General features: G+C 37.7%; 1 long non-coding RNA gene across 1 annotated transcript; it reads left to right on the top strand.

The window, feature by feature from the left end:
* Window positions 1-150: 150 nt before the first annotated feature.
* LOC309340123 lies at window positions 151-6,740 on the top strand. Its single transcript, XR_014155817.1, has 3 exons — window positions 151-480; window positions 3,269-3,510; window positions 4,465-6,740. It is a non-coding gene; the product is annotated as an uncharacterized lncRNA (long non-coding RNA).
* The last annotated feature ends 10,719 nt before the right edge of the window (window positions 6,741-17,459 follow it).

The raw sequence follows: 17,459 nt of genomic DNA, 5'->3' as shown, positions 1-17,459 counted from the left end.
AGACAGATCATCATGTGGGGATGCTTTCAAACTACGAGTCCTCACATTCACCATGTTCAAAGGAAGTAGAGAGAGAGAGAAATTCAGGGTAGAGCCTACATTACAGCCCATGTGAGAAAGAAGACAGGTCTGCTCTACCTTTCTATGGTAGAGACCACCAAGAACCTCCAGGCAAGCAGATCTGAGCATTCCAAAGAAAGAGAGAACAGCAAGTATATTCAGAACTAGAATCTAAGGAGTCAACGGCTTCCTGTCTCTTGCTCATTAAGAAGGATGTCTTCACAGGAATGCTACACAGAAAGGGAATCTCAAAAGCAGCAGAAAGTTCATTGTTTATGTACAAGTGGATGGGGAGACCTGAAAGGAAAATGGGAACAAATCTGAGGAAATGTTGATAGAATCATGATGGGTTTTTGGAGGATTCAGAAAATGAAAAAGCACTAAGCTGCTGGAGACACCTATACAGTAACCATTCCCAAGGTAAATCATCTTGGATTCCAAATATAAGCAGCAATATTGGAAAGTAAGATGATAAATGTAGGACTATTAAAAATGAATTCATCCTTGATGCACCTCTCACCTGCACTATCCTCCCAGAATACCCATGTTGTGCCATCTCTGTAAACCTTCCTTAAAAACTCATTTCTTATGTGAAGCTTTTGACTTCACCCCTCATGTCTTAATTGAGCATCAATTTACAACTGTTGTGTTTGGTATTAGCTATACTGAATAATTCCTCTGAAAAAATCACCACTATACAGCAATTGTGCAGTTTGTCAAGCCCATTGAACCCACGTCTAAACCAATATTTTTTTTGTGTGTTCACTAGAACATAATGTGTTTTCTGCATCCTTAAGAAATTTTTAAAAAATGGATTTTCCAGGCAGTGCAAGAGCTTCTGAAAAACTCAGCTAAAGTATAAGTGATAGACAATGGGGACTGTTATAAACAGCCAGACTACTATAATATCTTTAAAACTCAAACAGTGTTCTAAAGTGGAGCTATAAACATATCTATGCTAGAACTGAAATCCTGGCTGTGTTTGAAGCCAGTGGAAACACAGCTTTAAACTGCTTTTGTTTTAAAAACACAGTGACAACCAATGCCCATTGAATGTTCTTTTCCCCTTCTTTAGTAGGCATCTTCAAAGTATGATAGCCCCATATCAAAGAGCTACATATCCTGAGATGAATTTGTCCTTATTACAGTTCAGGAAAAATGACATGAAAACCAGAGGAAATTAAAAGCAACACAACTTGCTTGTCAAACTTAATATGTGACTAGCACTTGCCTGGGGCTACTGAGACTGGCATTAGGAATACAGAATAATTGTCACTGTACAAAATGTAATCTGGCAATAAAAGATCCCAGAAACACACTGAATTATTGTTGTATTTCCCACTGGAGAAAAGATCATAAAATATACAGTACAGCAAATAACTGGCATTTTAAAAGGATCATCAGCATGGATTCCATTTCACTTGCAGTGAATACTAGTAATACAGTTATTTTAGCACACCAACTGAATGTGTGCTTACTCAGAAGTAATTCTTACTAAGTCCAGTGTATCTTAATTCTTAATAAACATCTTTAGGATTGAATCCTATGGGCTACTAGAGTAACTTTCTCATATCTAATACATCCCTAATGAAAACAACACAACTACATCTGGGCTAGGGAAGGTCTAGCTCAGGTAAGTTTTGATAAATTATATTTACTGGATAGTTTATTTGTTTAGTCAGTTATTCCAAATATTTTTAATAGAATTGCTACTTAATACCATTGTACAGTACCTAAAATTAAGGGGCACACACTACGTTTTTTGCACATACCTATTACAGATGCATTATGAATTCTTTAAATAGAGACGCACATTATGCAAAAAGTTATTTCAGACAAGTATAGTTACTTTTACTGGACATAAAAAGAGAGAAACATACCAATGTAAGTAAAACGATTTTTCCATGCTGCCATACATCTTACTCCTAGCATACCTAAGAGCTAAATCTGCCACCACAGAACCAGAGCTTCTCAATTCCTAGCTGGATAAAATAAGGTGCTATGATCTGCATTTCCTGCAAGAGCTATAAATGAATTATCCGAGCCACAGCAGCATTACTGCTACACAACTCTGTGATCCCTAGAATCCACACATGACTGATATTTGCTGGGTCTACAAGTGTACCAGCACAGAGACATCTTATGCAGCACAACAAAGCTATGAATCAGGACCTAAATATGTAACATGGGAACCCATCCTAAGTAAGATATAGGATACTTAATGGTCAAAACCAATGCACAATTATCAACATGCAAGCCCAGTAAAATCAATGAGCTTGCGCACTCCGAACTTCAACAGAAAGCACATAGGTAGTCCCTGGTGTTTTTCCACCCACCCACAGACAAACAGCAGCACCAATGCCTCTCAAAATTCCCCTCCTTTTAATGTGGAACTTTGGCATTATCACTTCTGTCATGCCAGGTCACTAACCTAACTTTGGAAAGGCATGCCTTTGTTACCACTCAGACTATAGCAGGGAAGGGGATCTTGTGGTAGGGATGCATTTCCTCACATCTGTCCTCTGTCTTTAAACTTGTAAAAAGTAAAAGGCAAGATAATGCATATGGTGTTCCATTCATCATGGGCAAATGCAATGCCATAATGGAAAGTGGTTAAGCATTTCAGACTATAAGGGAATTGGGGGGGGGGGATCACTATGAGATGCTTCACAGGAAGTGATTCATAAATGCAATAATTTTAAGAAGCAAATAGAAACATTAATCTAGTTGACGTACGGTAACTTGATTTAATTGGGGCACAAGATATTTAGCCTTACACATGTTGTTGGGTCTAAATCTTAGTGAATGCTTTTGAGAGTGAGAGGACAAAGTTAGTGCAGAAAGTGCTTAAGGGAACGTTATTTTGCCTGCCAACTTCTAAAAAATCCAAGTGGACACAATGGTTCCTGCAGCTGTGCCAGGACTGTATATCTGAGGGTCTTGCCATATGGAAAACTCCACCTTAAAATATTTGAGGATTATCTGAATTACTTGGCAAATTGTAAAATTAAGCCTTAAAAACCCTGTGCTTTTAAACCAAAATAGAATAAGAGAATTCTGATAGAACTTACTGGGATGCATGTTTATGACTGTAATCTTAGGCTTGGATTTACTCAGAAGTAAGGCCCATTCTGTATAAGGTACAAGGCAGATAAGTAAATTGGACTGTAGCCTAGTTTACAGCTGATGGCATCTATTTTTATTTCAGTTCAATCAACAGGATGAAAGTGAACTATCTTGGACTATGTCAGCACTTGAGAATAACTCATTCTTTAAAAAGGAACAACCAGCACCATCTTAGAAATGCTTAACTACTGTGAAGTCTTTACCTATTAGAATTCAATCAGGAAGGACAATTGCTGAACTACTACAACCACAATACTTATATATTTATCACTTTTCAAAGAATTATTCCAGAAAGCTTAAGTAAGATGGATCCTATCTGCTCAGGTAGTTAAGAAGAAGATAAATGTGTGATTAATGTGTAGCCTGTTTCAAAATTTGCAAATGTCATGCAACTCAGAAGAGCAAAACCATTACCCATTTTCCCCTACTGCAATACGCATTCTATAATACTTTGTTTCAAAAAATTTATAAACCACTAGGTTGTATAAAAATAAAATCTTTAAAGCAGTTTACAGAAAATGAAAAATATATTGCTAAACCAGTAACTTTACAACTTTAGGATTACATGACTTGCTTACAGAATCAGCAAGTCTGTAGCCACTTCCAACAGCTTGCTCCACCTGCTTTGTATGCTACCGCCATACCATGTTAGATGAATGCATTCCCCAAGGTGCTTGGTGCTCCATTAATTTTGTACATCGTAGTGCAGAGGTGAGGTCTACATTAAATAGGGTCTACATTTCTCCTGCAGTAGGAATGGAAACTTGCTCATACTAGTCATGGCCAACAGTTGGGAGGAGGGACGTTTATGGGCAGAAAATAGATATGGTATATTAATTGGAATGGCACGTGGAATTATGGAAGATGACAGCCAGAAACTTTTAATTATTTTCATTGCATACATAATTGCCCATTAAGGAATGGGTGAAAAGTAGGGACATTGCTGGTAGACTTCTGAGCTCTAAATCTATTTTTTGATTGTTATAAGACAGATTTTGCCTATTGATAAGACAACCATCGCCTATCCTAGTACAGCTAAGGCCATGACTCACTTTGGCCTACCCTGTTAATTTATTGACACTAAATTGGTTCTTATGATCCTTTGGTGATTACAAATGAGCCACCAACTTTGTCTTTTAAACACCCACAGTCCTGCACAGTATAGTGTATTTTGTGTGTTGTAAAACAGATATATAAAGAATGCGATATTTTGAAGTGATGTTCTAAAACCCTGATCCAAATATTATGAAAAACTGTTATGCTATTTCATTCATATAGGTGTAAATGCAGATCATCTAATCTGAATTTCCAAGGAATCTTCCAAAATCAACTAGCAACCCAGTGGCACCAAATCCACATGAAGGTACTCATGATAAGGACATTGGTAGAAGATGAGCACCATACACCAACTATATTCATTTTCTAAAGAGATCCTTTCAAGTTATATTGCAGTGGTTTCCCCAGCAATGAAAAGATGCAAGAGAAGAATCTATATTGCTTGAAACACTCATATTATTATTAGGCAGGGAGGGGTGAGTTAATTGCTCTTGTGAATGAGGACAAGTTCAAACAACATTTGAGTTCAGAACTTCCTCAGAGGTACTCAAATAATGTTATCTGACTTTGTTCACATAATAGATTCTCAACTGTTCCCAGAACACACATATGTGGGTCAAATAAACTGGGCAATCTATTTATGACTACAATTACTGTAATTCTAGCGGCACTTTTTCTAGCAACCACCAACCAGTCAATTTTTAAAAGAATGGCTCTTTTATAAGTTCCCTTTCACTCATTCACTGCAGCATCCAGATTTTCAGAGGGTCTTCCTGGCAAGCGGAATATGAAAGAACTGCTGTTCATTAATTAAAATCACATTTTAAGTCTTCCTCATTGTCAACTACATCAGAGGTCAAAGTGGGATTTGAAATTCACCACAGAAATACAATGCTTCAAAGAAAAATTAGGGATCAGAGAAGGCCACTTTGGAGAGCATTTAACTCTGTCTTCACTTTTAATACTTCAGAACAGGTACATACATCACATGAAGAGACTTTTCAAAGTGCAGTGATCAAACAAGATAAGGTAATTTTGAGTGACAACATGTCTTGCTTCCTTTAAGTGCAAGAATGTGGAAGGAGCATGGATAAAATTACCTGTTTCTTAGATTGCTAACATAGGAAGTTTTCACTTATAATGCTATCTTTTATGAGTGGCAAATACATTGTGAAGGCTTCCAAACAGTTTGCTTAAGACTAGCAAGCAGCCTTTTCCAGGTGTTCATTGGACACACCTTAACTAGAACAAGAATGATTGCCAAGGTGGGGTTCTCATTCTTCCTGATTTACTAGGGAACAAGGCTGTTAAAATGCATGCTTATCTGAAAGTCCTTTTTTTTTATTGCTCCTCTTATTAAGAATTTCCTGCTTATTTTTTACCTTTTAGACAGCAATCTATATTTTTACTGAAAGGACTCTGTGAGCATTTAGTAGGAAAAAAGAAGGAACTATTCTGAAAAGTGTTAGAAAAATATAGAACAAAAGCAGGTCCTTTCTACCTTTTGCCATGTGTCTCAAACAATGGAGTACTGAAAACATCACTAAAACAATTAACCCTGGCTATACAAACAAGGGGGGGGGGGAGAAAAGAACTGATTAAGACTAGAGACAGAACATTTTACACAGTCTTTACCTAGACCAGCCTCAATTAAGTCATTTCCTTCAAAAGTATAATTAAAATAAACTGAAAAATAAAGGTGAGATATTACTACACAGAAGTCTACCCTGCAATTTAAGTAAACTTAATGTTATTGACTAAAAGGTAATTGTTTCCTCTATTTGTTTCAACACAACATGTTCTAAGAAAAATCTGAAAATGAGCTAATTGAAGGAAGTATGACTAACAGAGAAAAATATTTTTCTGTTAGCTCATGACATTTTTATTATACTGGAACTTCATTCAAAACTTATGAACACTCTTTCAGGTTTGTTATGTCCTGTACTATGTACTTGCTTTTCTCTGCGGCTTTAGTGTCAACATATTCAACAAGTTCCACTTTATAAAAAATAAAATAATTGTTATTGAAATGGGGTGCCAATTTGTGCTAACCTTTTTGTATTAGAACATGACAGACTGATATTTCAAGATGTCTTCCTGTCAGTAAGTATGTTGCAAGTAGTCAGTGGAAAGAAAAACTAGCAGTTTAACTAGAGTCTCTTTCCTTTCTAAAGACAGCTTATTATGCATTTAGACAGACAGTACAAAATAGTTCTGCATTGGAGGAAGAACATACTATTCAATTTCCAATTAACAATTTCCTGCCTCCCCACAAAAAAATCCTGAAAAACATTTACCTTTTCAATCAGTTGCATGCCTCTTCCCTAAAACATCACCACAGAAACATCTCAATGTTTTTTAAAAACATGCTACACCAAAACAGATTAAACAAATCATTTCTATTCTCCATTTCAATTCAGTTATTACTTAGAAACATGGAAATCCGGATGTAATTTTAAACACAAAATAACAGACTATCTGTTGCAGTAGGTAGCACCACTTCTCACTTACCCATGCCGAGCAAATAATACTTCCTGGTGAAAAGATTTTACAGCTTCCGTTAACTAAAAAGCGTTCAGCACTACAGCTAGACAAGACAGATTGCAAAATGCCTTTGTCAGAAGGCAGCATGAAAGTTTCTCCCCCTACAGTTATGTTCCAGAGTAAAGAGTCATCAGCACTCCATTCCTGTGATAAAAACAAGGTAACGACAAAGGAAAAGAGGCTCAGACAAGTTCCTGTCAAAGATTCTTAACTGCAGTCTTCTGAAAATAGTAAGCAATCTTAAAGTGACAGTTACCAAACTCCAAGGTGACGCTCATTAATCCAAATTGGCTGCAGCTGGCTTTATTGTCTACCATTTGGCTTGGTCAAGCCCACATGAGTGTTAAACTTTATCACATGTTGCTGAATCACCGCCTAGTCTCATCATTACAAACTACATGTAACTAAGCAATGCGAGCGAGGAAAGCTTCTACTAACTCGAAGGCAGGGAGTTCTTATACACAGCCGCCAATTAGCTCTTGCCCAATCACAGGCTGCAACTAGTTGCCTCAGTCACATGACAGGGCAGTCCTCACTACAGCAGAGAGATTTCTGAATTAGTTGGGGTTACACAAAGGACACTCATTGGGAGGGGGAAGCAGTGAGTACAAAATGAAAACGCCCAGGCTGACTGCTGTTAAGTGCTTTAAAGCAGGAAACTCCCTCGCTTCATGCAGACACACAAATTCAGAACAATGTCTACTACACATGAAAATTAGTCAGGACCCCTAAAATCTTGTTTTATAAATACATTACACCTATTTATGCTGCCCGCTGCCCTGCCAATTTTCCTGCTTTCACTTAATTAGTGATCACTTAAAACTGACCCATTTCATAGAAACAAGCAATCAGGTACGATTAACAACATTATGATCTTAAGGAAAGAAACTTGCACCACCACAAACCACATTATTTATTCTTCATGAACGTAATTAGATGTGTGTGTGTATATTAGCCTGAATATCAACTTGAACAATTATTTTATATGCAGATTGGTGACAATCAAGTATATTCTCATGTTTAGAAAAACAGTTACTCTTAATTCATGATACTCTGAATTTCATTCCATGCATTTAATTCTATTATTTACTAGCCTCAAACAATAATAGAATAAAATCACTTTTTCAGTACTGCTACTCCAAATTTTCACAAAACATTGATGCTGTAAAACAGCTATTTCAGTACTGCTCTAATAAAGTCAAAATATATAAGATATGTAATTTAGTTCTGAACCTGAAGATTTGCATATGGTTAAAAGCATCATATGGTTACTGCAGCTGCTGTAAAAACTGGAGTACCTTGTAATGTTTCGTCCTCCTGTTATAGTTGGCCAATCCCAATTTATGGGCACGAACCATATGCCAGGACAAACCATAAGAGATGACTCAAGTTGCCTTGCCCCCACAGAACAACAGCCCTCTTTAGCAGGGGAAAGAATAACCCCTTATAGGTATGACTCAAAAAGCCTTATGCTATATTCAGAAAATGCATTAAAATTACTCTGGAGTGCTTTCATATCCTGGGATAGCAATGCAGGAATTTGATATCCCAGACTAAATCAGAACAGCTTGTCCTGGAGTAACTGCTTTTTACACCAGAATTATCTCCAGAGCACAACATGCCACAGAGAAAAATATTCTGTTTGAATAAGCTACAATGTGTGCAAACATCACATCACAATCTTGGATCACTCTAAACAGCCATGTTGGTACCTGCCTGACTAGAGCAGGAGCCAGACTTAGAAAGCAAATAAATTAATGCATACATATGAACCAGTCTAATAACCTAGTTGTAGATCCTATTAAAGCTCAGCTTTATACAAATTACATGAAAAAATTATAATGCCCCCAGAGAAACACCTATTTATATATTTCAAAATATATTTCCAATCAACCAACTCTGGACTGCCAATTCCAAATATATTATCTGTGATTTCACTTTGCTGCAACCATGACATGTCACAGATGCATTACTACTTAGTTGTGTCACATAGTTGCAGTAGAATGAAATATACAAGGCATACTTTACAGCCAAGAAAATGTTTGTTTGTTTGTTTGTTTGTTAAAATATTTTAACACATCACCCTTTTATAGGCTACCCTTTCCAGTTTATTTTTTATTGCTTTTGGGGAAAATAATTTCTGGAAATAAAGGCATTTAACTTTTAAGTTATTATGTCAGAACACCCTTATAATAAACACCTTATAATAAATACATTTCATATTAAAACCAGCAAATGCCTTTCATAAATGATGATATGGAATTGATTTAAGGCATGTTAGTACTTGGTGGTTCTTGGCAATACCAACATTACAGCATATATATAAATATCAAGCTATGTCTTTAAATCAAACAAAAGCTTCGAAGGTTATTTTAAAGCTTCTTTTAAATCTTATCCATTACACTTAAGAAGAAATTCAAGGTAATTTAAATTTGAACAGTGTTTTCTTACAATTCTAAGGATAATCTGTATGAAACTGAACTCACATCAACTTTTAACAGAATCTGCTTACAAGTTCTGAGGACTGTGTATTTATTTAAAACATATGCACCATAAAAGAGCTATTGTCTTGTAAGACACATTGCTCTCACTTTCTTACTGAGATTCTACACACATACACAAGTCCATCTACAATAACTACTCCAGGTAAATTCTTAACACATCAGAATGAAAAGGTAAAAACACAGTAAAACAAGACACAAAGAAATACAAACAAATCCCCCTTAAATTAACCTCCCTAGACTTTACATTAGTCTATACATTTTAATAAATATATAATGATGCAAACAACCATCTTCGTCTTGCACCCATATAACCTCTGTCACAGGAAAGATAACTTCATCCAGCAAATTGTAAACAGCAACAAACGCAACAATTAGGCAGGTGACCAAGGCACACAAGAAATTTAGGGATTACAGTGCAGTTTTGGTCTCAAGATTGCTAGAATCCAGTAAATAGGATGCCCCCCCTTTTACACTAAGTAGCATTTGCAAGAAGAATTTATTAAACATGGAAAGAAAGACTGAAGTTTCTCCTCCTATATAAATTTAAATACATGCCTATATAAATTTAAATACATGTGGACTACTCTGGTCTAATTTGAATGGGGATGGGTGGGAGTGGATTAATGGTGAAATAATTCTCAAATGTGGACAATCCCAAAGAAAAAGGACATTGATTTTTTTAATGGAGTGTTGCTTTTATAAAACGTGTCTCCTTTTTACAGAATTTCCAACCAAATAAGATTCTTTGGGAACACTAAACCAAATTAGAATTTTGCAACCTAAAGCCTTCTCTTGCTTCAAAAAAATGATACAAATTATATGATGTTCTTAACTAATGTGTTAATAGAATTCTATAAATCACACTCCAGAAGAGTGTCTTGAAGCCCATCTATATTAACACCCTAGTGGCCCAAATACAGAAATATAAGGATCGTGCACCAGCTATAACAAGGAACTGCATCTCACTGCAACTTCAGTGCTGCTCAGCCAGCAGCTGTGATTCTATGTCACAGAGAGAATTGGTTGCAAAGCTAGGGGGATCAGCAATTTGCTGCATGACATAACATACTGTTATAAACGAAGATTTGATTGTGATAAAAATCTGACTCAACCCATCAATATTTCAGATCCAAGTACATTGTTATCTTACAACCAAGGGAGAACCATGTCTACGTGTGCACCCTGCTCCAAGAAAACTCTGTATCTTGTTATACAGTCAAGGGAGCAGAAGAGCAAGATCACATTGTGTAGTACACCATCCCATCCCATCTGACTTTCTCAGAATTAAGATTTGTCCATCCCTTTCTTCACAATATTTAGGTAACTCTGGCTCCAACTCTGTGTACATCTACTTCGACAAAAACACTACTAAGCAAAGTGTGTTCCCTCTGAATAGACATGCACAAGATAAGCCGTCAGAATGTTTTATCTCCAGTGCTTTGAGAAACTAGGTTTCTTTAACTTGCACACTTGTCCATTCTCAACCTCAACCATTTCCCTCATGATACATAACGTTTTGGTACACGTATCAGGAAGAAAGAGGTTGGATGGGCATTTAGCTATTTATAAAAATATATATATATATACACCACTGATTCATAAAAAATATTATCTATACAGCCATTCAGTAAAAATCATATACAAATTTAAAATCAGAAATCAGATATCTACTGTGGGAAGATGTATTCTTAAATGCCTGCGTTAACGTGATGGAATATAAAACTTTTCAACAGGCGTTTAAAAGCTGAAACAGAAGGCTTCTGCTGAATCTCTATTGGAAGAGTGTTCTACAGTAACCCAACCTCAAGGTAACACATGGGCTACAATGATCAGGGTACCCCTGTCCAAGAATAGCTATAGCTGGCAAACCAGACAAAGCTGGTAAGAGGCACTTGTAGCCACAGAGGACACTTGGGTCTCTAGTGGCAAATGTAGCAAGGAGTACCCCCAAACTACAGACTTGTTCCTTCAGAAGGTGTGCAACGCCATCCAGAACAGGCAATCTACCTATCTCCTAGAAACAGGAATCCACCTGAAGCAGCTCAATTCCCCCAGGATTCATGTAGTTTATTGACCTTCATCCAGACCATCGCTGTGCTCAGACACCAATCCAGAACTTTCACAGTCTCTCCTGATTTGCCCCTGGTCAGGAGTAAGCAGCCTTCAGACCATATGGAACAACTCTGCTGGACAGCTCCTCAAGCACTGCTCTCACCGTCATGTGGTAAGACCAATTATGAGCCCAAACACATGACTGGTCTGCTTCTGAGCACAATTTATGCCACTTACACTCTAGCCCATGCCTGGTCCATGGTTGGCATGGAGGCCATGAACTACTGAGTAGAACCGTAGACATTTTCAGAATGAATGTTGAAGTCACCCAAAACCACAGTTATGTGCTCCTCCAACACCACACCCGAGATAACCTCAGCTAGTTTACTCAGGGATAAGCAGCAGGTTGGTTGTGCATCAACAGCATCCCTAACCTGTCTCTTTGGCTCAGCACCAGATGCAGGCCCTACAGCCCTGCTCAAAGAGAGATGGGTTTCCTGGTGATGGGAAGTGAACTCCTATGGACTACATTCACACTTTCCTCCACCACTCCCGTCTGGGCTGATGTCATATGGAGTACCAGGGTAGGCAGAGCTGAGTCAGATCTGGTCCACCCAGCTCCCCCACCCAGGTCTTGGTGATACAGATCAGATCTGCATGCTCATCAACAATCACATCATGGATCAGCATGGTTTTATTACAGACTGAACTGGCATTTAGCAATAGAACCACCAGACAGTTGGGAACAGTGGCAGGGCATCCATTAGTACCATGCATAGGAGTGAGTTCAATGGGAAGAAGTATCAGGCGGAAGCACCTATCACCCCCCGCTCCATGAAGTGTTTCCCCATTAAACAAGGAAATTGCTCAAAACATTAACAATGCAATCCTAACCATGTTAACTCAGAAGTCTTACTGAATTCAATAGGGCTTTCTCCCAGTAAGTGGAGTTAAGATTATAGATTAAATTACTAATCAAGTAGCGACAAGGTAGAGCAGACAATTTTGTTCATTTATTTGTTCTTCCCCCCTCCTTTTATTTACTCCTATAGTGCAGTCTTATAAATGAAGTACTCCAGATGTTTTGGACCACAAATCCTGACTGGGCCGAGGGGATTTGCAGCCCAAGACATCTGGAGGGTACCAGGATGGCAAAAACTGGTCTATTCAAAGTTGAGCCCCACTGAATTCATCTAAGTGAGCACAGGGTTACAGACTGTCTTTTTATGTAAATATATAAACCAAATATTTACACACTACAAACACACATTCTGTTTTATATACCTTTTTGGTGCTGAATAACTTGTAAATATTTTATATGATTCATGCTCTGGTTATTAGTCACCAGTAATTTTTTTATTAACATATTTTAAATTTTCAAAAGCATTTCAAGGCTTATATTATGCAATTACATTGATTTTAAATACTTCCATTTTTTCATGTTATGCTTGTGGGTGCTTTGTTCAAATTGAGTTAGTGGGTACTTTTATATTAAGTATCCTGAAATATAATTTGTTATCTCGTAGCACCTCTGAAGAAGGCATCTTGCTAAAACATGTTGCACTAAATGCTTTCCATTTCTATTATCATGTCAAGGCTTTGCCAACTTTTGGTCAGAAAGACCAAAAACATATTTACTGTGACATTAGCTTTCATGGGGTAAAAATGCATTTGTCGGGCTACTTGATGCATCTGACCCATGGAAGCTTATGCCACAACAGACTTACTCTATGCAAGCAAAGAAGTATAACTAGAGTAACCAGGAAACATATTAGCAACATTCACAACGTAAGTCCCCTCCTAGGTGAATTACATTTTCAATAACATTCTGGGGCTGGGGCTCTGCAAGTAGAGACCAGCATCCAACGAATATACGGAAGATAGAAGAGAAGTTGATATTTGCCTAAATTTGTATACAAAATGCCTGCATGCAACCCCAAGGGGCTTTGCTTCCCTCACTCCTTGCAGGTGTTTGGCTCCTTCCGTGTTCTCTTAAAAGTACTAAGAGAGATGTTTCTTAATATGTATCACATTCCTGTCTCTTGTAATGATTATGAATTCTTAGCCCTACCCAATTAGGAACCATTAAAAAACAACAACCTGGTACCTGTCTTTCATCTCTGGAGAACCCAACACCTGCAAGGTAAGGAGGGTGGGAGAAGAAAAGGCAAGTGCCTTCTTTACTTCTTCCCTCAGTCTCTTCTTCCTTCATATCTTTGTAAAGGAACTGCAAAGAGAAGCTACCTCCTCTATTTTCTGCATCTTGCATCCACTACATTTCAGGTTGTGTGGCTGATGGGACCCCTCTGGGAAGGCTTGTTCATTGTGGCTTTACTGTGAATACTGTGGCTTTACTTTAAAAAAAAAAAAAAAAGTGATCCAAATTCTAATAACCTGCATTTGGCAAATCAATAGGTATTACATACCTATAACTCTTCACATGAACTGAATTGGATTTAAAAGGTCAGAAATCTAAAATGATAAACTGATATATTCTTAATGTAGCACTAAGTTATTTAAGATTCATTATTAGGGTGACTATAGTAGGGGCTATGCATATTTGTATCTTCATATATTTATTTACTGTATTTTTACAAAAAATACAAAAACACCACATTTAGCACCAGGAACAGATGATGATGATGATGATGATTATCCTTCCTCCCAAATGAGCCATAGGCAGCAGGGAACGAGGCAATAAAAACAATCCAAATTTTTGAAAAATGTTTCAGACAAACCAAATATCTACACAACTAAAAATTCCAAAGTTGCTAGAAGCAATGTCTTTTGACAATGCTTGGGTAAACAGGAACGTTTTAAGCTTCTGCCTCAATGCTAATAATAAGGGGGACAGATGCAGTTCACCAGAGAGGAGGGGACTCCATAAGCTGGGCACTGCTATGAAGAAGCCCCCATCACAGGGCAGCACCAGCTGGGCTGCACCAAGCAAAGAATCTCAACATTCATCCTAAAACCAAACAGGTTTCTGTGAAAATGCACCTTAAAAAGGCAATGCTGACAACAGACACATAGTGAACTTTTCCAAAAGCCAAGTAGGATTTCCAATAGTAATAGACAGCTTTTGAACAACATGTCAGGCAGCTGTAGTTATAGAGTTATCTAGTCTTTCATATTATGTTACAGTCATACCTCGGGCTACAAACGCTGCAGGTTGCGCATTTTCGGGTTGTGGACCGTGCCGAACCTGGAAGTGCTGGAACAGGTTACTTCCAGGTTTCAGCGCTCGCGCATGCACAACAACACAAAATAACATCACGCGCATGAGCAGAAGCGGCACTTCAGGCTACGAACGATGTGGTTTGTGAATGTGCCTCCTGCACAGATCACGTTCGCAACCAAAGGTATGACTGTATATACATTTAAGTTTATTTTTATGCTGCCTTTCAGCCAGAGGAGGCCCCCCCAAAGTGGCTCAGAAACAAACAAACAAGCACAACTTTCAAAACTTTAAAACAAAATTTTAAGACTTCAAATATTATTTTATGTTATTTCATTTTTAATATTTGTATTCCACCCTTCAGCCGTAGATCTCAGGGCAGTTCACAGCATAAAAATACAAGATAAAAACACAAAATACATAATAAAAACAAGAACAAACCAAACCAATAACACCACCACCCACAGGAAACCCAATGAAAGCAGTAAGAATTGAATTTGTTTTCTCTTCCCCACCCACCCTGATTTGCGCAAGCAAGTCCACAGCTGACTTGCATCCTTTTTATCTATGTGATTTACTTACTGTAACAAATAGATTCTTGTTTATTGTTTTTTATGCTATTTTACTGAGATTTCTGTTTTCATGCATGTTGTTAGGAACCTTGAAATTTCCATTATGGGATGTAAAGTTTTTCTTCCTCCACAAAATGTTTTTACACACACACACAGATTTTCATTATGAAAGAACCATTGGCAGATTATTCACTGAAGAATTGCATTACTTGAGAAATATAAAGATTCCTTCTTTCATCTCACTGAAATAATTTTTTTGTTTGTATCATTATACTGCGTGTTTAACACTTTTTAACGTCTGTAGACTTAAGTATCATAACTCCTTGGAAACACTGTTGTTTTTTAATCCTCCATTTTAAAAAGCTACTCAATGAGAGTTTTGAAATGAAGTTGTGTAAATATTCAATGACTGAGACAGGGAGTCATCAGGGTATAAGGAGGAGGAGCTCAAGGGGGCAAGGTTCTGTGCCAATAACTTAATCATAACCACGTGAGTAATTCATGTTTGGGGATGGTCTCTCCCCCCCCCCCTTTTTAAGGATATGAATCAAGTTAAGTTTGTTTTGCTGTGGGTGAAGGAAAGGAGAATATAATACTATGAATCAGAAAGATGATCAAATATGTGGCAAAGACAGCTCATTTATAGTTGCTGCCTTTCCTCTCAAACTGTCTATCCTAAGAAGTCAGAATTTTGCTTATCAAGAGAAATGATAGTTTTCAGTTTCCAAGATTCCCTATAACAGGAATGGACAGAGGATAGATCAGAATTTACTGGTCTCTGGATGATTTGTAGCAGATTGACAAGGTTCTCTGGCTTCCAGCTGTTCAACCAAAACAACAACAATATGACTTTTCCCACCTAAATCAGACTGCTGAAATGATTGACTTTCCAGGAATTGACTTTTATGTGAAAGAACTGTGAGCTCAGTTTAGGCCCCCTACTGAAAACAGAACATGCTCAGAGGCACTCTTGCTTTTTAATTCTAACTGTATACCTTTTGCACCTGACTCTCTTTGGTAGATCTATCAAGACTGAAGTTTGCCCTCCCCTTTTATATTCTCCCCCTCCTCTTATTGAATGTTATCACTAATAAATTTTAGCTTCCAGAATATCTTACTGTACTGGGATGCCCTTCTGCCTGGTCGCTGTGGTAATGAGGAGTAAATTATAGGGCTGAATGTCATTCTGCCTACAGCAGTCTGAAATTTGTCCAACTCTGAAATGGATTTTAAAGTCAAACTACGGCAAGTACAGATTTGGCAATGCTTAGAGGGATGAAATTATCATTCTATCAATGATCTTTTAAAATGACGTACACAAAAAATAAAACATTCACTTTGACTTTGACTTGTCCCCCCCCCCTCTAGTTGATTCTTGGGACTTTTGCGGTTTGTTATAAAACAGCTTTTAATAGTCTGAAAGGATAATAACTTGTTTTTTATTTGTAATGCAATTAAAATTGTATGCTTCAAAAGGAGAAATAATTATTTCTTTAGTAGCAGTGGGGAACTCATTCTCATAAAACTCACCGAAACTGAAAGACCTGTGAAAGCACAGGGTCACCTCACATCTGTACCTCACAGACAAACTTCCAGAATCCAAACCACAGTAAATTACACTGAATAGAACCAATACAACAAATAGTGCAACAAGAGGGGATCTTGCCAAAACATACTTGGCACAATCCACCCCAAGTTCAGTATATTGATGTCTCCTTGATTTTACTGGGATGGCTGAGCACATGCTTAAAATCTCTCCCACTGGGGTGAAAAAGTCCTGAAATACCGGTTGGAATGTGCTCAGACCAAATGAGACACTGCAATAGCAAACATACAGAGAGAGAAGAAATGGCAGCAATGCCCAAATCCATCCCACCCCCAAATGTGAAGCTCCACTTGGGTTGGTCCTAATCTGTCAGTCTAACTGACCCCATAGGTTTGTTATGAAGGGAAACCATATGAGGAAGGGCAGGATAAAAACACACACACGATAAAACAGAAATTTAGACATCAGTAATGAACAATATGGTACTCTGCAAGCATCAAAAACAAACCCAAAGAGTTCACACGGAAGCAGATAAACACAGAAACAGCAGAAGCTGCCTTATATGGAGTAAGATCTAGCTCAGTACTGTCTACACTGACTGGCATAAACTCTGCAGGATTTCAGACAAGCTTTTCCCCTGCCCAATTTGAGATGCCAGGGATTTGCAGGTGAAGCAGATACTTTACCACTGACCTTATAGACTGGCAGTCTATGCCAGCAACAGCCACCATCACTGGATTTAGAATTACAACGCAGGGGCATCTCTTGGCACTAGAAACTACTTATTCACAATGTGTACTAAGAACAGTCCCCCCCCAACA

This window comes from Podarcis erhardii (assembly GCF_964252035.2).
Source record: "Podarcis erhardii genome assembly, chromosome: 4".
Taxonomy (NCBI): domain Eukaryota; kingdom Metazoa; phylum Chordata; class Lepidosauria; order Squamata; family Lacertidae; genus Podarcis; species Podarcis erhardii.
The sequence above is the reverse complement of the archived record's forward strand: the minus strand, read 5'-3'. Positions and strand labels throughout refer to the sequence as shown.